The following is a 24,944-nucleotide window of genomic DNA, read 5'->3' as shown; positions in this document are numbered from 1 at the left end:
AAAAACAGATAAAATCAGGGATATTGTCAATCAAATAGAAAATCGGGATATCATACAGAGAGAACTGGGTTATCCTCAAAACTAAAATAATGGGATTTATACAACTATGCAATATTTTCTTGGTGACAGGTAACAAGAATTAACACTAAACACTGGATAGATGATCTGGAGGAAATGAGAAGGAGGAGGACCTGCTATAAATGTCAGAATGGCTGTGAGACCAACAAGACACAACAGCGAAGAAACGTCAGACGTGATTATAGAACGTGTCCAGCAAGGTATTTCCAACAGAAAAATATTCATACTATTGCACAAGGTTGTATATGGCTTCCTAAGTGAGATCTCATCAATCTGAGTCACCCATCCAAGAAAGGTGGGGGCTGGAGAGATGCAGAGGGCCTAGAAAGGAATTGAAAAATGTGTAGTAAAGGAAGAAAAGGGCTTGACAGGCAAGGGAGACTGTCAGACGATATTATATACATGCTAAAAATGCGTCAGAAGTGTGAGTACTAGTGAGGTAGAAGACATATACAAACATGTTTCAACTAGCCACAGATAAATCTACTCTGAAAATTAGAAGTAGGTGTCTATCCATTAAACACGGCAAAGTTTGCAACAGTCTTCAAAAAAGAGCAGTGAAATAACTGCAAAAATTGTCCGAGTGTGAGGTTAGAGAGCGCCTGGGAGATGTTTTGCTTTGCTAAGTAATTGTCAATTTCCTGTTTTAGGTTTTCTTACTATATGTATTGAACCTTTTGTGAGCAATGACTTAAAAATGAAGCTATTTATGTTTTGAGACCCATTTTGAGGCCCTGCGGACAGGTGTTTATTCATTAGGCCATGATGCATGAGGGCGACTGTCTGCTCGTGGATGTTATGAATACAAACATTCATGATCCAGTTGTTTACAGTGTCTGCACTGAATAGACATACATGAATTACCTGGTGGTTACTTTGTTTTAGGTATGACAGATCTGTGGCATGGTATTCCTCTTTTATCGTCTGTTTCTTTTAAAACGCTTGATTTAGTGCTGGGGGAGCAGACTCCTCAGAAGCAATAAACCTCTGTTACTATTGTTAGTCTGAGCGTTTTCACTCCATAATGTTCTTGTCCCCTCTGGTAGTAGAAGAAAAAAAAAAGGGAGCGTCACGTAAGTGTCAGTGTGTGGGAACCCGGGTGGGGAGAGGGCGACATGTGCATACAGCATTAGGTAGGAGTTCCGTTTGCCAGATCTGAAAATGTCGTTTCCGTGGTAGTTCATACATAAATGATACGCAAATCAGAATTTAAATGATAGTCTAGTGTGAAAAAAATTGATTCCAAAACTGATATATTAATCTTGCATCATATATTTCTAAAAAAATCCCACCCAAAATCCTCCCCCAAAAGCAGTAGTGAATATTCTGATACTTGGGCCAGTGTTTTTAAACCTGAAGATAGATTCCCACTCAGTTTAGACTACTTTCGCCATTTAAGTTTGAAAAAGTTGTAAGTGGTTATATTTACTTCAGGTAATTGCTATTCCATAGATATGAAAGGTGGACTTGATAGTGCTTCTTATTGTCACGGTCCTCCATCTCTTTTTACTTAAGACCTTATTTTCAGGTATTTTTGTAGCTTTAAAATCCATGTGGCCTTCCCTCCACCACATACAGAGTGTCTTTTTTAGATATGTTTTTCCTGCTATTTCAGCTAAAATAGCTGAGCCATTTTCTGAAACTGAATTGAGGAAAAATTCTTATTGCCCGTGCTAATAAAATGATATGACCATTTAATCCAAATTATCTCATATCCTCTGTATGGTGGAACAGAGGCCTGAGATCAGACACACTATCTTTTGCCTGGGATGAGTTTTTTCCATCTTTACTGAATTTGCCTATAAAGTCACTAGTCTCTGAAAAATCTCATTTTACGTACGTTTAGTAGAAACATATGAAGTTCTGTAGCTGAAGTCTCTGAAAATGCCCTCGGCACTAAATCTTCTCCAGAAATACAGCTTCTGAGTAAACTGTTGATGTTTTCACTCGTCCCCGCTGCAGTTAATTTTCCGGCAGGGATTCCGACCATGGAGACCTCACAGCCTGAACTCCTCTAGCTCTGTCAATAGCATCCGCAAACGGTACCTACGGCACCGGAAGAGAAGAGTCCATTCCCTCTTGACCAGAACGACTGACCTTGGTTGTTCGTGCTATTATCAGTTCTTGACTCCAGGACATGCTAAGACAGTACAGCATGGAGTGCTTAGGACGCTGCGCTAACACAGAGAACTGCAGGTCCCCTTGAGTACGGGCCTCACGGAACGCAACAGAGGCGCACTGCCCTAATTTGCGATACAATGTTTAATTAAATTTAAGATTTCAAGTCCATGTACTCAGAAGTACTTTTCTGACTTTGAAAACTGAATTTAAGAAGGCTTTCCAGATGGGTGGCTGGCAAGATGAAAGATTCAGGGTCTAATTTTACTAGCATTGGATGCCCTTTTTTTTGTTTGTTTGTTTTTCAATTTTATTTTTCTTCCGCAAAATGTTTCGAGGGAAAGGAGGGGGGAGAAAAAAGGAAGTGTTCTGGCTTTATTTTCTTTCCATTTGGAAGGAAATTAATTTTCTGTAAAATTTTAATCATACTGTTGAACATTATACAAGAACTTGGAATTACTAGAAGAGAAATGGTGCTCATTTCCTTTCAGGAAATGAAAGGCCTTTTACTCAGCACTGTGTTTAGATATATAGCGAGGACAGGTAATTAAATAGTGAATAGGTGCTCACTTACAAACCGTAGAACATACAGATCTCACCGCAGCATACACACAAAAATACTCATGTATCATGCATTCGGGTTGCATTTAGTGCGTACCTCTTCACATCCCATAGTTATGACATCTTTATTTGATGTTGTGTCATAACAAAGGGGAAGAGACCCTCACTTCTCTGCCCGTTTATCTTTCTTTTCTTCACTCAAAGTATTAAACAGGAAGTGATAAACACAGCAATTTTAGTATTGGAGGAAACGGCCATTTTTTTTACTCCATCTTTCTTTTAAGGCTATTTCTCAATCTCCATTTTCTTTAGACATGTGAAAAGAATGCAAAACATAAACCCTTCTGAATCATATTTTCTAAGCCATTTTTGTCATCTTTGTTGCTCTCATCTGCTTGGTTTTCAATTTGTCTTTTTAAAATGTCATGTCCCAAACTGAATCCAATCAGTCCTGCTGCTGGAGCCTGAGCATTGCTGAGCAGAGCAGAAGGATTATTGTACTGGTTTGACACATGCTGTTACTCTTAATATAATCGGGTGTAGCATTTGTCCTTTTTCAGTATAATCATCTTATATTTGATACTCAAGCAATTTATGATTTAACATATAATAACCATATCTGTCATTGTAAGAAGGTTCCTTGGCCCACATTTCTCATAAGTGTTTGCTTTTGGTGAAATATTCATTACCATTGCTATTTTTTGGACTGTAAAAAAGATATATATTTTTAAAAAATATATAAAGTGCATTAGGCAATGGAAAAATAGGGTAAAATGAGCTTCCGTGGCAGGGAATATGCAGAGAATATGTTACAGATTAAAACAAAGTTTTAAAAAATGGTGAATAAAATACACTCTGAATGGCTTAATTCAGGTGTGATGTAAAGGTCCCCACCAGAGCGAGCTGTTTATCCAAAGTACCAGAAGCAATCTGGAATTAGGAGGCTGTTGTAAGTCGATGCAGAAAACTGAAGAGCAGAGGACCGGGTAAGAGATGCCAGAAATAAAGGCACAGCTGGGTTAGGTGATGTAGCAGGCCAGCTGCAGGGCAGTTAATTTCAGGTGAAAAGACACTCCATAGAAATAAGCTTAACAAGTGCTCTTCACAGAAAAGAGGTCTCTGCCCAGGAAGGCTGTGGCCTGGCACTGGGGAAGGTTACTGGGTACATTCAGGAATGCCAGTAACTAGATGCTAAATCCCTCCGCGTAACTGAGGTAAATGCTTATCCATTCGCTTGTACGGAATTAGCGAGCCTCAGTTCACCGCTCAGACACCTGATGTAGATCAGTTACAGTCTTTTTTTAGGGGAGATCAGCACCCCAAAGATAATTTTTGGTTTCATTGTTGTTTAATGAATCTGCAGTAACTTGATTGTCGTGGAGAACACAGATAGCCATGAGTGCCGGCATTTTAATTTTTCTGACAAGCTGCAATAAAACGCAGTGCTATTGATATTAAATCAGGAAAATTAAACACAGTAATGGTGACATATGAAACAGAGGGGAGAGTAGACGCTTTATGGTAGAGTGCAAAAATTTGCTACCAAGATGTCTCGGCTACAGATGCCACCTCCTGAGTGTTGAAACAAGAGTTGAAATAAATCGGAACTACTACTCTAGATCGGTTTGCTTTTTCACTGCCAAAAGGACACGTAGCCATGCACTCTGCTGCAGATGTCAGCAATGTGATGGATTGACGCTGCAGTAGGATGGGAAAGGCTACATTAACTTATTTTGGATATTAAATGCTGTATGTCTGCCTTATGGTTGTTTCTTTTTTTCTGTCAGGAGAAGCATTCTTAGGAAACCCACATAAGACACTACTATAAGTTACATTGCCATAGCATCTAGCTAACCCAACAGGTCGGACTCCTGCCATGGTATACACTGTGCATTTACAATGTACCTTTACAACAAACCAAATATTTTTTGCTTTATTAATATCAAGAAAGTTCTAAGGATGCAATAGTCTGTTTTCTGTTTTTTTTTTTTTTTTTCTTTTTTTCTGTGACCAGGCTGAACAACTTTCACATCTTCCCAGAGGAAAAAAAATTAGAGCTCTTCAAGTTCCCAGAGCACACTATATACAATTTTACTAGGTCTTCTGCAGATCAGGGAAAAAAGATAAATCTTCTCTGAGATCCTCCAAGCTCAAAGTGGGAGGTCAAGAATATGTGCTAGGCAGGGGAAGGTAAGAAGATAATCAAAGCTCACAGATGTTAAAAATATCAGGAAATCAGACCTATGAGATAACCAGTCATTAACTGTTCCTAATGAATATTGCCTACTATTTACTTTAACGTGGTTAATCTCAAAGAACAACATTTTCTGGAATATAATGTAATTAATGCATGGATGCACTAATACGGGGAGCCTTGGATAACGTTTTGTTTGCTTTTAGGTAAACTGCTACTACCATATCTGCAATATTTACTTGTAAACAATAAAATTAGTTACTCTCATAACTTTAAAAAAAAGAAAAAAAGAATTCTCCTATCTCTGAAACAGCCCTACTTTTTAGACAACTGGGATTTGAGCCAGATTATCTTTACTTGTTTGAATAGCCTCCTTGGCATCCTTTTACCAGTTCGTGGGTAAAGTGAATGGTGTTTGAGATCCAGCTGTAAAATGCACTGAGCAGCCCCAGTTCCCATCGTGTGCAAAATTCTTATGCTCGTTTTTCAGAATAATCCGGAATGGCAATTCCACAGTAGCTCCGCTGTGGGCCCTCTGATTTCACGCTGGGGATATTTTTGTATGGTCTAAGTGTGGCCATGTTGGGTGTTAGTGGAGAACAGCTATTAGGCTTGAAATCCACTCCCTGATTTATCTCTTAGTGGCTTCCATCTGCAAACAAGCTCCGTTCATTCCTTATTCCTCATTTGTGCAAACTCCTTCTGCAAGAGAAGTCAAGAGAAGTTTGCTTGAATAAGAACAGGTTAAAATCTCGGAATGTAGATGGTTTCTCTGAGAGTTGTGGGCATTTAGCACCTTGCAGGATTGAGCCTATAGGCACTTATTTTTTCTTCACATTCAGACGAGTTTTGGGTTCCTGAAATGAGACTGAATATCATGTAAAAATGAATGCTGGGTATTTCTGTTGCTGTAATTCTATTAGAGAAAGTGGCTGGCATATGAGGAAAGCCAAATGTTACATTAACACATGAAGTAGTCCTAGTATTATCAAACTTCCCTTCCTTTTCATTATGAAAGTAGTGAAGTCAGCTTTTTATGGCAGTTATCAGCATTATGGAATGAGGGCTGAGACACCTACTAAATTCTCTATTGGATCATTTTCTCTAGGTGAAATTTAGCATAATGATTTCAGCAAAGAAGGATTCTTGAGGGCAAAAACTCCTCATAGCAGCGTATTAGTTTGATTTTAGTGAGGAAGAAAGTGCACATGGGCTAGGAAAACGGGCAAGTGCAGGGGATTTGGGAGCTGTCTTTTGCTCTGTTGTACGCTGACGTGTAGCACGGTGGAGTTTTGATCCCTGAGGTGGCCTTCACTGTAATGGTATAGATTAGAGTAGAAGCACTGAAAGTACTGAATTACAAAAACGCTTATTTCATGACTCGATGGTACCTCCGTGGTGAGAAAGCCTACCCATTGGGCTGGGACAGCTTTGCTTCTCTCCAGAATCTTTCTTTGAATCCTTTACCCTGAAGAAGACCAAAGGAGAGCGGAGGGACCCACGCTTTTTACCCTTCTATCTGCACTAAGCTTCTCATCTTATCACAGAGCGTATTGAGGTGCCGTTCTTCAGATTGGCATTGTATGTTGTGGTATTCCTTTTATTTCTTGGCATTTGCCAAGGCTTGCTGCCAATGGGTTTCTCCAAGTCAATGCTTCCGTATGCTAAGAACCATGCAAAAGTAGTGCAGTTTGCCCCTTACCGAATTATTCACAGAACCAGAAAAAAGTAAGTTTGTCCCATAACCCTAATGAAAATATGTGTTTCTGTCTCACCTTTTAAGTCTTTGCCCTGTGGAGAATCTGAGGAGAGGCTAAGAGAGAGTCAGGGGTCCTCCACCTCCCGTGCTGCGAGGAAGGGATTTGCATATGGAGGGGTCCATTTCATTAAAAAGATCCCAGGAAGCACTCTGCTGTGGCAAGAGGAACCTGGGGAAACCATGTAAAGTCGGGTGAATTATTCTGAGGTATATGCAACAAAACTTAGTGGCGTAACTTATGAAATATACAGGCAAATCTGTGCTGGATGCCCAACCACTGGATTACACGTGGCAACGTCTATGGTCAGTAATGAGTAGGTAAACGCTGTTGTGGGTGAAAGGGTAATAAACTTCCATCTGAATTGATTACAATTTTACTGTATACAAAAGCCCAAATCAAGGTGTGTTTTTTTTTTTATATAACTTTAGGGTTTTTAATGCCCAATCAAAATTCTGCCTTGTGATTACGGTGAAAGATAAAATTTTATGATAAAGACCAAAAGTGAGAAAACTATGCAAATCCATCTATTTCAATAAGAATGCAAATATTCTGATTTTTGTTACGGATAGGAGGTTGAAAATCATGCTGAACCTGGACATATTGCCCAGTTGCCGTACTATTGCTTTGTGTTACTCAAGATAGAGAATGAAGTGACTTAGTTGCATTCTGGCACCGTGAATTTCTGTTTTAGTCAGGTACAGGCTAAATGTGCTTTGACTATACAATGCAAGCTGGAAATCGAGGCTAACCTGCATTTTGCTCTCTGAGGGAAAAGCTGATGCTTTCACATGTACTCTGAAAATAAGTATGTCATTATGCGATATAATTTAAGTTCTACTTATTCTGGACATTATTATAAGTCTTTACCTGCAGAATACTCCCTGCACACATTTTAAAATGAGAATATAATGAAATACACGATAAAATATATACATTTTTTTCTGTCAGTAAAACTTAAGTTGCATATGGTGATACTTTGCGTTACAAACTATCGGTTGAAATTTTTTTAGATTGCGATTTAAATAAATCACCGTTAAATACAGTGTACTTTGAGGAGGGGTAATAAAGAAATGGGAGAGAGTTGTAAGACAGAAATTGATAAAAGACTTATTTGGTGTTTGGGAGTCCCGTGTAAGCAGCTGAAAAAGTCTTTGGAACAGAACCAATCTTCCTGTGAAAGCTTTATTGATTACACAGAGAAAAGTCCATTTTAAACACTTTCATAGCACTGTGTTGCCTGAGGAAGCAAAATCTATTACACTTAGATTATGAACTTTTTGTTTATGAACTCAGCTGTCTTCGTGGACAGCTGGAAGAAACTAGCATTATTCTTTCTTCTGTCTATAAAGCAGAGTTATTAAAAAGCCCGTATTTTTCCCATGTGTGTATTGCTGCTTTTTCAGAAACATCTGTAGCGTGAAGTGCTTTGCCTTGTGCTCCAGCTGGACCCAGTGCGTGCTGCTGGCTCCTGCAATGGTTTTTCAGGACAGAGGGCTTTTCAGGTCCAGACTCTTGGGGCAATGTGTGTACTACACACCTCTAGTGGACAAGAACTGGGCTGTAGTCCCTGATTACTATTTTCCTGATTACTCCAGTTGCTTCAGGCATTTATCTAGCTGTAGGTGATTTAGTTGTGTTAGGAGAATGACTCAGATGTATCTATGGTTAAATAAGCTGTGAAATAAGCTACGCAAACGACTGTCACTCATCAGCGTAATGCTGCTTTATACAAAGAACTTCCGCTTGTCTTTGATCTAAGGAAAGGTCTAAGTGAGAAAGATGAGGGAGAAGAGAGGGAGTACTTCTCTAATTTCCTTTGGTTTAGGTGGGTGAATGCCAGGCTGCAGTTGAGGATAGTCTGAATTTGGAAGGTGCCTTCCTTTGCAAGGGAAGGCAGCAAGAAATCTTGACCTCATGGGGAGAATAATAGATGCTGGTGCTGGGGGTGAGGGGGTAGGAAGAGAGTAGGGAAGGGCATGGTGAGGCTCAGAAAGAGCTCAGTGTCTCGGCTTAAACAAGCAGTGGCTGTGAAACTTGTGGGAGGTGCAGGTCACCTCTGCACGTGGTGTTCGACATTGGAGCCACTGGGGCTGAACTAATTTGTGGAGACCAGAAAAGATGAATTGCATGTATACTGTATGTTCACATATTGCTTCTTGTCTTTAGTGATGGGTCTGACATTTGACATCTCATTGAGGGTGAAAAGATGTGACCTGCTTGTTCTAGCGCTGGGTCTTTTTTCAGTTTGTGCTCATCTGATGAACCCAGCTGAAGTTAGTACCTTTAAGTTTTTTAACTCCCAAGATCTGTGCAGTTGATGAAATTTACTCAGAAACAATGTCATCAAATAACATTTTTTTTTCCTTCCCCCAAAGGCTCAAAGCATGTAGAGAAAAGGGTGAAAATGATAAAAGGCCTTCCTTACTTTCACCTAAATCTTTCCTTGGAGCTTACGGTTCTCTTCAGGCCAACTGACCCTCATTTCTGACTGTGAGAAACAGACTCCGCTGTGCACAGCATGTTTTCTCTGTCCTCTTGTAGTACCTTGCCAGTCTGACAAGCTTTAATGACTTCTTGGAAATTTTTTTAGCAGCAAAATAGAAAAGGAGAACGATTTCTGGCTTGTAATATCAAAAGTTAGAGTATGCTCATTTGTAGAATAGTGCTAGATAGTTACTCTTTTACCAGAGACTGAAGTCTCACACAGGTTGTGGACAAACACACAGAAAGACTGGGAAATGCCTCAAAGCACTTGCAGTTCTCTTTTACTCAACGCTCTTTTTCAATCTGACTGTGAATGGTAGTTTTAGCAGTAGAATTCACCAGATGATCAGGCATTCAAATAGATTAGAGTTCTTTCTTAGGAAGGTTGGGTTTTTGGTTTAGTTTTCTTTTTTTTTTCTGAAAAGGAAGAAGATTTTAGGAAAGATTTACTGACGAGCTAAATAATAATGAAATGATAAAATAGCTATAAAAGGAAGAAAATCCTTACACTTAAGTTCTAGGCATACCAACTTTCGTGAGATTCTGTTAGCTGTGAACTTGCATTCTCTAAGATAGTCTTACAGAAGTATGTTTAAAATATAAAACATTTAAAACATTCCCGAAATAGCGTGTTGGGATTGTTTAGTACTTTTCTCTATACACGTACTAGTCAAAATTAATCAAAATGTTTGCTCTTAATATGAACAATAAGGATTTGCAAAAATTGCTGCAACTGTAGCAAACTCTATGATTGGGTGAGTGGGAACTGTTTTCCTCAAGATGGATTTACTGAGATGAGTTTCTTGCCAGCAGAAGCTCAGTGATGAATGTGCATCGTTTTCATTACAAAACAGTACCACACTTAAATGTTCAGGAGAGTTTCCAGAACCTCTGTAGTGGGCAATGTGGGAATCATTGATTTCAGGGAAAGATTACTCCTGATTTCAATTAACTAGCGTTTTGAATGATAAAAAAAAAAACACAACACCCAACAACTCTGTCTCAGCAGACAGACTGTTTGTGCTTGCTTTCTGGTATAAGTGTATTTGGTGGAACTGTTGATTTTGTTAAGTGCTGCGGCCCAGAACCCGCAGCTCACAAGAGTGGGCTGACCTCAGGTGTTTTGAAGCTATCTTTGTACCCTTCTGATTTTGGTTTGCTCCTAGTTGTGAAGCACCCCTCACAGTAATTCAGCTAGCTACCTGTACACAAGCATCACCAGATCAGTGTGAGGTGAGCGACAGAGGGAAACACTCTGGCTAGACTCCGGATCCTGCTGTCTTTAGAAGATGTTTCCGTATGAGACAGCCCCTCACAACTGACTACCTTCTTTCCACAGGAGAGTAATTCTCAGAAGTGTCTTACTACTTTGAAAGAAAGAACTGAATGATAGATATGATAGATAATATTATTCTTGAGTCCCTTTCGGAACGTAGCCCAACTGCTAGATGGTGAGATAATTACCACAGCTTAAATTTGAAAACGAAATGATGTTGACCACCCCTTTCTGTGGATACCCCATTGTTCTAATAGCATAATAGAAGCTGAATAAAGGTCCCAGATTCACTTTTTCAGTAGACCACCTTCTTTTAGGTAACTCTCTCGTGGGTTCTTTTTTTGTTTTTCTTAAAGACCACTGCAGCAGCATTCTACTCTTGATCCGAAGGCCCCTGAAGTTGAAGGAAAAGTACTCTCTGACTTCGGGTTTTGGTTTGCACGGCTTATATTAAGCCATTTCTGAACGCATTCTCACCAGTGCTAGCTGGTAATCTGCGAGCAGTACTATATAGGAATACAGTCAGTTCAGTTTGGAAGTACCTAAATACTCCTGTATTCTGAGCGTTGCCATTTCTACAACTGCCGTTCTGAATAGGAAAACAGTGCAATGTCACATTTTTGGGACCCAGCTGTACATTCTGGGTTTTTTTCTGCTTTTTTATCATTAACTATATCAGCTTCCACTACCTCATGTCATTTTCCAAAGCAGTCTAAGCTCCAAGAAATCCATGTTTCCTATAGAGGTTCAATTTAGAACTTGCTGAGTGCTTTATATCTGCTGAATCAGTGCTCTGTGAGTAAATATGGGCCTTGAAAATTAAATAAACATTTGTGATCTTTAAACAATTTACCTTAATTGGACGTTTCTGGCTGACAAGGACACCTGATGTATCTGTGTTGTCTAAAACTGCACTATCTGAGAGGATGAATGGTATTGACAAGCTTTAAATTGGGCTGTTTGGTTTTACTGTATTTTAATTAAAAAAGAATTGGAGTTCCCTAAAGTAGTCACTGGGAAGGAAGATTATATTAGTGAAAAATCGTGTGGGTAATTTACCAATACACCTACAAATACCAGCCAGACATTTTCAGTGCAAACTGGGCTCTTCAGGCTACGTTAGTGGAATTTAACTTAATCGACCTTCATCTGTCTTCTTTTCATAATGTTAATCTTCTTATTAGGCTTTAACAGACTTTAACAACCAGACCACAAAATATGTATTTCTGCACACAGGTATATGAACCGTAGCTATGGGCTTAGCTACAGCTTTGAGAACGGGGTGTATGCTGACATGAAATTGTGATGGCTCAAATTCCTCTTCTGAGCCTTTCCTGCTTCTTCTGTGCTACGGAAAGAAAGCACGTCGTTTTGAAAAAGCAGCATCCCACTCCCTCCCCAGTGCATGGGGTGTAGGAAATGGGCAAAAAGGGGTTTTACCCTTTGTCACCTACTTTCCATTCCTTGTAACTCAGTCAGCATATTCGCGGAACTGCATGCACTGACCACATGTTCTTGCCCCCAGAATACGGCAGCGGGACGTGGCATCATCCCCTACAGCCACACTGTGCAGCAGAACTGATTCAACTATAACGTTGAATTTTGTGCACTCGCAAGCCTCAGACTTTGGTGATCCAGGAACCGGTGTCTTTAAGAGTTTCTGTGTCTTCTCTACATCAATTTTTATTCAAGAAATGCTCCAAAGTAATTACTTTCAGCTAGTATTTTTGGTTCTATCTGTAATATTAAAACTTCAGGTTACAATTTGGTTCAGTACTTCTAAGTAAGCAACGGCACACATGCTGTGATAAGAACCAGATTCAAGAGATGAAGAGCAGTAGTGTTAATAGTAAGGTAAAAGGAAAAAAATGGTTCTTGGTCTCTCTCTGAAAGTTTGCTTAACTTTTTGGCTGGGCAGGCTTTTGATAGATTGTAACCATGTAACTGTAAAAGTAAAACTTACTTTTATTTGCATGCATTATTAGCAATGTGGTGGTAAAAGCTTGCTTGCCCCCCTCACCTACCATGTCACCACGCTTAATTATTTTCAACACGTAGCAGCCTAGATCTTCCAACTGAGTATAAATTTTAGGTAGCCATGCCAATTTATGCAAACGCTTTAAAAAATAATTTCAAAATTGAGTACATGCCTCATTAGTCTGATTTGCAGGAAACGGAGAATTAACAATTATAAATAGAATGCTTTAAATACAGCTTAATTAATTCCATGTGTGACTGCATTAGCTAAATATGGTTCTGCTATTATGAAAACAATGCTTTAGATAAGCTAAATGTTCCAGCTTCCCTTTTAAATCAGCGTCTTTTTACCTGATCTCCAGTATCTTTGAAGCTGGCCTTCTCTCTTAGAGTTCATTCAGAGCACCGTTTCCTTGCTGCTGGGTGTAAGGCAGTCTTCTGAAAACAACGCGTGATTTTTTAATTGTACACCTGGGGGCACATTTCCTCCGTTTGGCTAAACTTGATGAGTTTTGTTACATTTGGTTTGTCTGAGGAACCAGTCTCCTAAGAGTCCCTCCTCACCCACAACAAGTAACGTCCATCCTCTGGTGACCCAGGGTGCACCGCCCGGCCTTGGAGGACGGCTCACAACTGCAGCTTGCAGCTCTGAGACCAGAGACTGTAGAATGTGGAGGACAACACAGTGTTTATATACAAAATACATAGAATGATCAAAAATATGCACCAAGTTCCCATTTGGGTGGCTGGGTTCAAGGAACAGAGAACTCTGAGGTCATCGGTTTTGTTAGAGAAGTTGTTTCAACTTCAGTGGTTACTGCAGGGATTAATGAGGACACCGGCGTCTTTGAGACACCTTCGTCTCCTATGGTTTATTAATGTTTCAAAAGATCTTCCTTGGGATTACAGGTAATGTCATCTGTGTGAGGAAAATCTGGACTTTGCATGAAGTTTGTTGTTTTCCCTGCTCTGAGGCAGTAACACATTTCCTCGGAACCAACAGCTTGGTTTCTGAATTTCAACTTCGATGATTCATGTAGAGCATCAAAACCAAACCCCTTGAATTAGAACAGAATCGACATCCTTGTGCAAAGCTGGCCTCGTTCGTGGGTTGAGTCAGTTTGTGCTTGATAGGGAGGTAGATTTAGCTCAATTCAGCGTTTCCTCAGTCTGAAGGTATAAACTCGTTCAAGTCTGGTCACAAAATTCTGCGTGTGCTGAATACTTACGTAAGCATGTGAAAATGTTCTTTTGTGGAACGGCTGTTGTTTCATACAAGCATTCCTTCATTTGATGAAAGCATAAGAATCAAGCAAGAATTCCCTTGTTGTATGAAAAAGGAAGAATATTTACATAAAGGATGGTTGACACGTTGCCGTCTAATTCTCCCAGGCCCTGGAAACAGGCCAGATAACGATGGCTGCTGGAGAAGGACCTGTGTCACAGCCACTTTTTGTTGAGGTTTTTACATTTGGTTTTGCTGAAATGACACAAAAGCTTGCTTGAACATTTTTATGCTGCAGGGTTTATGCTCGGGTACAAATGTGTGTTTCTGTTTGGGAAGGTGCCTAGGTAGGATATTCTTTGATGCTGTGGGGGTGCCATTGAAGTCTGACCCCAGAAGAGATTTTTTTCATCTCTGATTACCCTGAATCCGATGAAGCAGGGGCTTGAACTTGAGCCTTCCGCAACTGAGGCAGTTATCTTTGTCTTCTGGTTAGTGAGCATGAAGAAAAGCAGGTGTAGGGACCTGCTACCCCTTCTCATTAGCCATTTCATAATCCAAATAAAAGTAGAGGTTACAAAATTTTTTCATAAATGTGACCAAATGTTTCTTTGATATTCATTTGTCTGGGATTTCATTTCTCTGCTGAATAAAATGAATGTCTCTAGTTGTTAGAAGCATTTTCTATTTTTTGTTGATGGTTAGTCCTCTTCTGCAGTCTTCAATTACTTTAAAGAATGCTGCTGAGCCAAACCCCAGTTCTATCCTTTGTCCAAAAAGAAAAAGGGAAATAGTCAGAACAATACTTGAGGTTTTGGGTTTTGGTGGGTGTTTTTGGTGCCATGTTTGAATGGTAGCCACGCTTCACACTTTCTTTGGTGTCTTAGATGTATACATCAGAGAGAAACTACATTGTCAAAATTCCAAGTACTTCTGAATAATCTGTTAGTGACTTCTGACCCAAACTTCAACTATCCCCTTCAGTAGTAAAATGTTACAATATTAAATTATTGTGTCTGGTTAGTTTTCCCAAATTTCTGCTAGTCCTACTACGTTTTTGTAATTTCTTCTGTGTTTGTTTTACATATGTTTTAAACTACATATATTGCATATATGTTAAATAACACATATGCTAAATAACGTATGCATATATGTTAAATTACTATAAATAGATCAATAATTTTATGTGATATATTAAATATAATTGCACTCCATTGTTTTATTTGTAGTTCGACATACGCGCTGCTAGATGCAATCACCCTAAGTAATATTTTGAATTAATGAGTGGATAAATCACAAGCTTGTTTGGAATACAGAGTGGGTCAGTGTTGTTGGTAGAGATGGAAGATTTTAGACAGTAATGAATTCAAATAGTAATTAGTTTCTTAAGGTTAAAAAACTAGTGTTTGCAACACGGTGGTTTTCAGATGGAAAAAAAGTGTAAAATGGTATTTGAGACAATCAGTTGCAAAATAAGTAATAGTTGGAGCTTAGACAAGTAAAGGTCCAGAAAACAGTCCTAAATTTTAGGATGTGATATTAAAAATGAGACTCATTTCTAGTGTTTTAATAAGCCATCTCACAGATTGCTCTTAATGTGATGTTTCTGTTAGAGAATGAGAGAAATTGGAAAATCGCTTCAGAATCTTTTTCTGGAATATACTTAAAACTCAAAAAGACAATAATGAAAATAACGTAGGATGTAAAATAAGAATGTTTTCAAGGCTATTTAGGTTATCTTCTTACCTGAAGGCAAGATCAGCCACGCATGTCATTTCTGTCAGATGTTTCTCCAACCTGTTCCTAATGACCTCTGCTGTCGGATACTCCACGACCTCACTGATGCAATCTGTCCCAGCACTGCACTACAGCAGCATTCCTTCCTGAAGCCATTACATCTTGTTTATGGGTATGAAAACAGACTTTTCTTCTGCTTTACGGAAGACTTTTATGCATTTAAAATCTGTTTTCCTCAGGCGTCTCTAGGCTGAGGAATATAATTAGGTTCATTTTTCAAAGTCGATCATACTTTCTAGACTTATTATTGTTCTCAGTGATCTTTGGTCTCTCTGCAGCTGGCCTGTATCATTCTTGAAGGAATGCCCGTGACTGGACAGAACTGCATGGAGTAATAGTACTTCCAGCAGATCACACATTTATGAAAAAATTCTTTACAGGCTAAAAATTAGTTCTTTTATTTATCTGCTCACCTAAAGCAAATTTAATCAGAATGATTTGGGTCCAGATACATACCCTTCCCCCCCCCCCCCGTTATTAACTCAAGTGTTAAATTGGAAAAAAAGAAACAAAAAAAAACCCACAAAACCCCTGTAGTTCATTAATATGAGTGTTTTATAGCACTGCTTTAAAAATAACTGACTATAAGCCCCAAAATTTTTATGTGGCAAAGTAGGATAAAAAGTATTTTACTTGTGTAATTTGAAGGACTTACTTTTTGGAGTTGTGATACGGACATTGTGAAGACAAAGCAGTTCGTAGCTTGCCCAGGAAAGAGCAGCTGGAGGTGCATCTTTGACATACTGACTCGTGTGTGAAAAACACAAGCTGCCTCTGTTCCAAGACTTATGTTGACTAATGCAAGAGCATGTGTTCCTTCTGCCCTTGTTCTTCCAGTGATCACCCGACCTTGCTGGGCTAAAGGTTAGGTTGGGATTTTTGACATGCACCTAAACAGACATGTCATACCTTTACCAGGTAAGTTCCTGTACGTATAACAGAAATGGGGTCTTAAAAGTTGTTCGCAGCTTTGCAGGCACACAAAAGCCTACCGACTAAACTGAAACTTTATTCCTTATATAGGTTGCTCCTATTAAAATATACAGCCTAGGATTCGGTCGACAAAATTCCCTCCCTGACTTCCGTAGGTACAACAAGTTCAGCACATATGTACTACTACTGCTGCTCTGCTTTCAGTATCTGAGCTAGCTGATATGGACCCAAATCATTTATATTGTACCGATGAAAATACTTGGTTTCAAAATCTCATCCATGTAATTAATCAGACGTATTTACTTTTTTGTGTGATTGTTTTTTTGGTGTTGAGTTGGTTTGTTGTTCTTCTTTTTTTTGTTTTGTTTTGTTTTTTTAAATCTGTTTCATAACAGTGCAGTAGGAAAACTGGTTTTAGCTTGTCTCTGGATGCTGTTAGTGGATTTATTTACAACAGTCTTTAAAGTTTATCTATTAAAACAACTTCAGAAATCTTAAGTAGCTGGTATATTAGAAAATTGCAATGACGTGTAGTATCAGGATATTCCTTATATTTATATTCATTTTTTAAAATACAAAAGAAGCAGACAAACTGCCAACATGATCCTCCAGGAAGGATATAGCTAAGTTTACACACATTCACATATGTCTATATAGAAATAGAGACAATGGATTGCATACTTACGCTGATATGCTGAAACTTTAAATCCATTTTCTGGAATCAAGAATACATTTTTGATGTCTCTGTGTAAATCTATCCAAATTGAGGCAATTAATAAATTATCAGATATACACCTCACGTGAAAGAGGTGGAGGATCTGAGGGTGGTGAAACGCTGGCACGGGTTGCCCAGGGAGGTGGTCGATGCCCCATCCCTGGAAACATCCAAAGCCAGGTTGGACGGGGCTCTGGGCGACCTGTTCTACTTAAAGATGTCCCTGCTCATGGCAGGGGGGTCGGACTAGATGATCCCTAAAGGTCCCTTCCAACCCAAACCATTTGCTGATTCTAATATCTAAAGGAAGATGGCAGAATTCTGAAGGGATTTCAAAAGAAAAAAAAAAAAAATTATTAAGGATGGTACAGAAATCAGGCCCAAAGATCATGAGAGTTTTGATGGTTTTAATGAAGGTGGCATATTAGCAATATTACTTAGTCTACAACACTTTAAAATACTTGAGAAATAAAATGTCTGCTAATTTTGCAGTAATAGCAAGTCATCCATGTGCAGAAGCCAAAGACAGAGAAAATTATTTGGAGACATCCATGGTAAATCTGGAAGCCTTGATGTAGAGGTGTCAGTTGAATTTAGGTTGGCAGATGAGATTACCCAAACATAAGGTATGAAGAAACAAAAACCAGCTCAAAGACTGAGCCTGATGAGAAGCTTTACTGAGAGCTGGAGGGGCAACGAGGCGGGTTCTGCGAAGGATGAGTTAAAAGAACACTCGGGGCCATAGGCAGAAAACCACCAAAAGGTGAGGTGAGAGGAGTCAGGCTAGTAAAAGAAAGAATGGAGAGAAGTATAAATAAGGTAGAAAAATGTTAAGGGTGACTGACAAGTCAGAGGGTATGAAAATCTGGTAATGGATCAGAGGCTGGAAAGGAGAAGGTCACTGCAGACTGTCAAGAGGAGTTTCCGTTAACAGCTGGATTTTGGTTGGTGTAGAGGGAAAGGGACCTCAGGCAGTTGCTGTAAACAATGAGCTTAGAGGTGAGAGGGGGAAGAGTGATATTCAGTCCGTGAAGTGGGGTTGAGTTTGGGGCATTAGTAATTCCATCCAAAAAGGCCAGCTAAATCATACCATGTCAGCGAGGAGGCTCAGATTTTAGGAGGAAAGCTAACGGTGGTGTACTGGTTCACTTCAAATGGCATTTTAACCCGGAGTAAGGAGTTTATAGCAAGGTTACAAAATGTGGCTGGAGGAGTACAGAGGTGGGGTGCATTCACCAATCTGCTTTAGTGTTCACAAGACTTTGCTATGTTTTCAACTTCACTCCGCTACAATACGTAAGGGAAGATGGTGCGTAGAACTTGCTTATTTCAAAGGAAGAGTTTGAGGCTGAAATTGTTGAGGCCTGTAATCCATGGACGTAAATTTTATGTAAGTATTATGAGTATATTAAATATATTTAACGACTAAAATGATTTTACTCGAAAGGAATGGCTAGGATAACATGCCAGTATTTCTATATGAAACATGTTTCTTTCAAATTAATGCCTGGGCTACTGTGAAAACAGTATTTTTTTTGTTCTGTTTAAAAACTCTCTCTAGCCAGTCTGATGTTTCCATTTAGTCATATATGCCAGCTATTAAAGTGGTACTAAAAGTAAAGCGTGTTAATGATAGATTGGGGTGTTTTCGTGTTTTACTATTGAAAGTCTCAATTTCCATTGGGGGTCTGAAAGTGAAAAAGAACAGTTTCCACTGAAGTTCTGTGCAACCTGGAGCTAAGAATGTACTTGCTCTGGTGTTCGGTTTATCCATACACAGATGCGAGTTGAGCAGTAGTTGCTGTCAGTAGTTAAGAAGCTGGTAAAGTAGTATCCTCAGAATTGATCATGATACAACTGTTGTCAAAATGCTGAAGTTTATTTCTTCTGTGCCCTCGTTTCTTAGTGACAGATGGTTTTTTTATTCTAGAGTTCTTAGATATCCAACTAGACTTATGGAGAACTGTCATTATTCTCCTTCATTACTTTGACTTTCCAATTAAGGTAGTAGGTGGTAAGGACACTCTATCGTATCTGCACAATCATTTTCTTTTAGCCAGATCACATTAATCTCTCAAGTTTTCTTTATATAATTTAGTAACATGTGATTAGAGAAGTAAAATGCCAGAGCTATATTTGTCCTTTTAGAAGATACTAGGTATAAAAAGAAAGCCCTCCTGTTAAATGAATTTTTATAATGTAAACTGGGCTTGAATTCAAAACCACTATTACACTTGGAACATAAATGTGTTAGACTGAAATAACAAAATTAGAGTGGACAATAAATAAAACTCCAGGGGTGCACTTTTACTGCCTTAGCAAAACGAATTCCTTATAATCATGGAAATTATCACAGTATCGCTAATGGAAGAATTTTTCTGGGAAACAGACCAGACTATCTGTCTCATTCCAGAAAATTTAGGCATTATCCATTAGAGTTCAATCAGTGCCATTCTTTTATGTGTTGCAAATTGCCGTATACAGTTGTTGTGATGAAAGCGTTAGACAACAATAGCAAACCCCTAAAAGACACCTCCAGAGCAAATCCTTCTCAGTGTATTCAGGCCACTGAAGAATGGCCCTACTCTTTGGAACAGATGGGTAGGATTTAATGTGGAAGTACAATAAAAAAATCCTTAATCAAGGAACAGTTCATTAAAAGAATTAAAAGAGGATTAATACTGGTCACTTAATGCATAGTAACAGCTTTTTTATTCACTTACATTGAAACAGATTTGGTCTTTCTGCACACTTCAGCATGCTATTTAGCAGAAGAAAATTGTAGTTGAGTACAGGACAAGAATAAGAGAGGCAGAAGTTAAGAAAGAATTGACGTAAATAGAGATCCAAGCATAAATTCCTGATCAGTCTAAGATGCAAGTGTCTTGAAATTCTGGTTGATAGTTAATTTTAGAGCTGTTAGTTAAAAGGATTCTCCTGCATCTTTAAATACTTCTATTTTGCATGCAAAAGGAGATGCTTAAACTAATGTGATTCTACTTGAAACCAGCAGAGCTTTGTGATGCCAGAAGGGTCATTTGCTACATTTGTTATTGTATGTTGTTGCAAAATCAGAGTCTATGTGGATCCAAATTTTCGGCAGGTCTGTTCGAGAGATGACCCAGACATTAGAGTGTGTATGTAAGTCTCCTATATCTGAGCCAATTTTTGTGAAAGCAATAGGACATATACGGGCATAGACTAAAGAGGTGCATTTCCACTAAATTCCTGACAGGTGATCTGAGTTTCTGTAATGTTCCTGGTAAATCACATCAATTAAAAAAACTTCCTGAAATTGTTTCTCTTATCTCAGCACTAATCTATACCTTTTCAGTATCCTAATATTGAAATGAAATGGCACTCTATTTTTAGATCCTGCATCTAAACATCGGCTATTTTCTATTTTCAGGGTTTGGATGCTAATGGCAAAACATTAGTAATAGCAGTCTTTAAAAATGAATTTATTTTCATTTTCTATTTGAATTATGACTTTTATACTGCATTATTTAGGAAAACAGAGAGTCCTCTTTCATTGTATTTCAAGGCACCTTTGACTTAGTGCAGTAAAGTGTTAGATATCTGATTATCTATGGGATATGTGAACCCCCATTGCTTGTTTCTAATGCTTTTCAAATGGGTAGAGCATGCCTGACACCTGATTAATCTACATCTGCATTAGTATTTTCATTAAGGCTGTGTTATAGTTCAACATGTTATGTCACAGATGAGTAAAAGCGCGCTCGCAGAGATTATATATTGATGATTGTGATGATTGTAGTATATACAGTTCAAAGAACTCTGGAAAAAATTAATGTGCTAAATTTTCTTAGATACTTAGGTACTTTTCTTAGACACTATCTCCACTCAGCATTGATTCTTCCTAGCCAAAAGCCATACATCCACCTCTTGAATGGTCTCGTAACATTTGGAGGAATCACGGTTTCTGTGAGGCAAGACATGATTAAGTCTCATAGTATTACAGCCTTTAGAACCCAGTCTTTTTAATTACTGACCACTGTGTTTAGACAATAGGTACTTAAATCCAGGAGTTTGGCTTGGACATTTTTGGGTTTGGTTTTTAATATGAGAGAGAAGTGCATTTTAAGCTTTCCGTTAATTGGCCTTATCTGAGTTAACTGTGGCCAGACATTTTCTTGAAATTTCCCTGGAGAGCACGCATGCAAAACTTCTTGTAAAATTTAATTTTAATAGCTATATAATCCTAATAAAATTGGTCAGGAGAAATGTTGAATAATGACCCACAGAGAACCTTTCCATAAATTGTTTAAGAAAGATTGTAGGCGTACACATGACTAATTAACCGTGCCTATTTGAACGGCAGGAAACAGATCAGGATGTATGCATCTGATTATTTCCCGTCCCTTTCCCTTGTTTTCAGAAATAATAGGCAAAATACTATCGGTGATGTCCACTGATATTAAATTGCCATATTTTTCAGCTAAAAATGGAAATTTGGGGAACTAATAGCAATTGCTATATTTCCTGTATTATTCATTCTGTAAGGCTCTTTGCATCTGTACCTGATTCTGAGGACTGTGTTTGTACCAAGTCGCACTGATAATGACTGTGCTAGCAGGGTTTCCATAGCATTCTTGTTTATTCCCCACTGTGTTGGCATTTGTGAGCTCTCAAATACATAAAACCCACCAAAAACTAAAAAAAAAAAACCAAACAACCCACCCCAAATAGCCAAACAAAAAAACCCAACAACAACCACAAATAAAATAAATTATGTTCAGCATCTGTAATTCCTTTCATTCCTCTCGGATTATCATTAATTTAATGGTCTGGTCTATTAAGATCTCTTAGACTGGAATCAAGTTCTGACGTCCTCTCTAGGTGCTAGCAACAAACTCTTCCTACTTTGCTGAATCTGGCTTTTGGCTCAGTCGTCTCTGTTGAGTTGCAGTTTGTACTGGAATCGCGCCTGGTTGCTTGAGTTGCCAGTAATTTGTGGTTTGTATTTTTTTTTAATCACCTGCTTTATCCAGGTTTGGGATGGTCAGGAATTGGTTAATAACTTGAACTCAAAGATGATATATTGTGTGTGTGTGAAGTAAACCCCACCGGCTACGTTTTAGAGTGTGAGCGCTGGTACTGTTAGACTCTATTTGAAATTAAGACCCTCCAACTAATCTGCAATCCTACCCAAAATAGACACCAACGCCGTTGAAATAAATTGTGTAACTACCATGGGGGGACTGACATACCTGTGGTACTTGAAAAATTACAAATCTTGTGTGCAGCTACATAAAAACCATGAAACGTGCTGATGCTGACTTTAAAAATATTAAGTACGTTTCATGATAAACAAGTGCAAAGAACCTTGATGAAGGGAAGCTACCGTTCGAAATTTTGGCTGAAGCCAAGATTTAAGACGCTGCAGAAGATTCATATGTTTCAAATAAGTACGAGTTTCAGACCAGCTAGTTTTGTTACATGTGCCTGGTTGACACAGGTTTGGTTTCCCCTCTGTATCAGAAAAACTTGAAATCTCCATAATCCATCTATTGCTTAAAATAACCTTCTGAAAACAAAGTCAGTAAAGCACAAATTACTTTACTTGACCTGTAGTAGAAGAGGCCTTTTCTAACAATGTGTTTGTTGTGGCATTTCTGCAGCCTTAGGAGCTGAATTTGCAGCCTACATCTGCACTTATAAAAAAAAAATTAATTCAGGCTATTTTGCACCCAGAAGTCAAAAGGTGCGATATCACACAAGTTCATGGAGCTGAACTCTCTTAACCTCTCAAACAGGATGGCTGCATCGAGGCTGCCTAAGGGGAACAGTCCCTGGACTGGGCTAATGCCTGACTTCTGCTCGGGAGCTGTTTTGGAAAGCGTTAATTGGTAGGGGCCAGAATCAGGCCATGGACACTGCCCCAGTGTAGCAGAAGAGGTGATTGTGTGCCGGTGTCTCTGCCCAAGCCCCTGCCCTGGCAGCGTTTAGTTTCCAGCACAGGCACAGCTATAGTGTTAAGAAGAAGGGAAAATGTTCCTCGTTGGATTGTAACTCTAAAGCTTTATTTTCCCTTGATCATAATGATGTTTCTCACCATTAAATGAACTTCTCTTCATGCATTTTCTCACTCCGGAGTTGCTGGGGGGTCGAGAGGGAGAAGGTGCTTGTGATGTTTATTCTTTCTTCTGTGAAACAGAAAATAACACCACCCAGCTGCCTCTAGCAGTTCGTTAAGCCATACAAGTAAGCACTTGTCACAAGGGAAGGATAAATCTTGATATTTATGTTTTGGCAGGCTTTTTAGCATGGTTTCCTAGGGAAACTAGACCGATGCAATCACATGGGAAATGGCAGAGATGGAGGAAAGGGAGGGCAGGGGAGAAGGGGGAAGGGAAGGAGTCTGTCTGTCTCTGTGACCCTGTTGTTGTGCCACCGGCTGTTCTTTCCCCCTGTCGGCGGGTAGCTTTGGAAACTTTTAGCTGCTTTCAGGCGTGTTTGATAAAGGATGCAATGACTGTTGAGTAGAGGAGAGTCGTCATTCTGGCTCAGAAATGCCCTAGCTAAAAGAAAAGTTGCAGCTCGTGCCTGTTTGGGTTAAACAGCCACCACCACACACTGCTAAGAGAGGTACCTTTTCATTCTTTAACAGTTGGAAAGACGTTAGCCAGACCTTCTTCGACACTGACATAAGCAACCAGCAGACTAAACTCATGAGAAAGTAGGCTTCGTTAATTCATGCATTAGCAGAGCTGCTTCTCTTGCTCTTTTATATTTTTTTTCCATAGGAACTTCAACAAAGCCTCTATGAACATGAAAAAAAATATTTGCTGAAATTGCTTTCTCCAGTGGAAAAACCTCCAACTATTACACTATACACAGACATGTACGCATGTGCACGCAGACATGCAGATTTTTTCTGCAAAACATATGCACGTGCATACACACAACAGATATTTTTTTTTTCTGCGAAGAAACCTTCATAGTTTAAAGATAGGTAGTAATCCCATTATTTTCTGGCTAGGGTTTTCTTTCTCCATCTGGTAGATTGGCATTTTACAAAGTGGCTAAAATAGCATAGCGTTTAAAAACATTTTGAACTGTCTGGTCTGACAGACTTCAGATGAAGGTAGAATTATTTTTGTGGTAATCAATTGTTGTGCTGAGACACAGCCGAAATTCAATCCAAATGTCTGAAAGTCCAAGTCACTGTAGACCATCTTGTTGATTATAAACACATCACATTCAGAACAGCTTTTATAAACAAAGGAAGAGAAAAATAACCAAGTTTATAACCAATAGTGTTGGAAATATCCTGGCTTCTCCCCAAACTAGATCCAAATTCAGTCATGTAGATGGCACTTCTTGGAAATGGATAGTGTCCAGATGCAGTACTATATACCGCAGCTACTCGGCTCTATTTTATTAAACACTACACTGTTGTTTAAACTACAAAGATAATATGTAGGAATGGAAAAGAAATGTAAACTTCCCAGCCTCTGATTCTCTGTTCTGTCCTTGCTAAGAAGAAAAACAGGATAACACACGAATCTCATATATCAGTAAATCTATTTTTTTCTAAGAAGTAGCACAACAATATATGTGATTTCTGTCAGGAGAGAAGTTAAATTCATATTGTTTTCTTTACCTTCTGCAGTTATCAGTCTATAGAAGTAGAAGCAGAAAATATTTTTGTAAAATAGCTTTGAATAAGTCATGAACCTCTGATAGAATGAAAAATGGCAAACATCAGTTACATTAGTTGTGTAGATGACTGGATGGACGGATCTGTATACATATAAAATAAAAGTTTATAATGCAGCAGAGATACTGCAAATGCGTCTCTG

The sequence above is a fragment of the Phalacrocorax aristotelis genome, chromosome 4 (assembly GCF_949628215.1).
Source record: "Phalacrocorax aristotelis chromosome 4, bGulAri2.1, whole genome shotgun sequence".
Lineage (NCBI taxonomy): Eukaryota > Metazoa > Chordata > Aves > Suliformes > Phalacrocoracidae > Phalacrocorax > Phalacrocorax aristotelis.
This window is presented reverse-complemented; position numbering follows the sequence as displayed.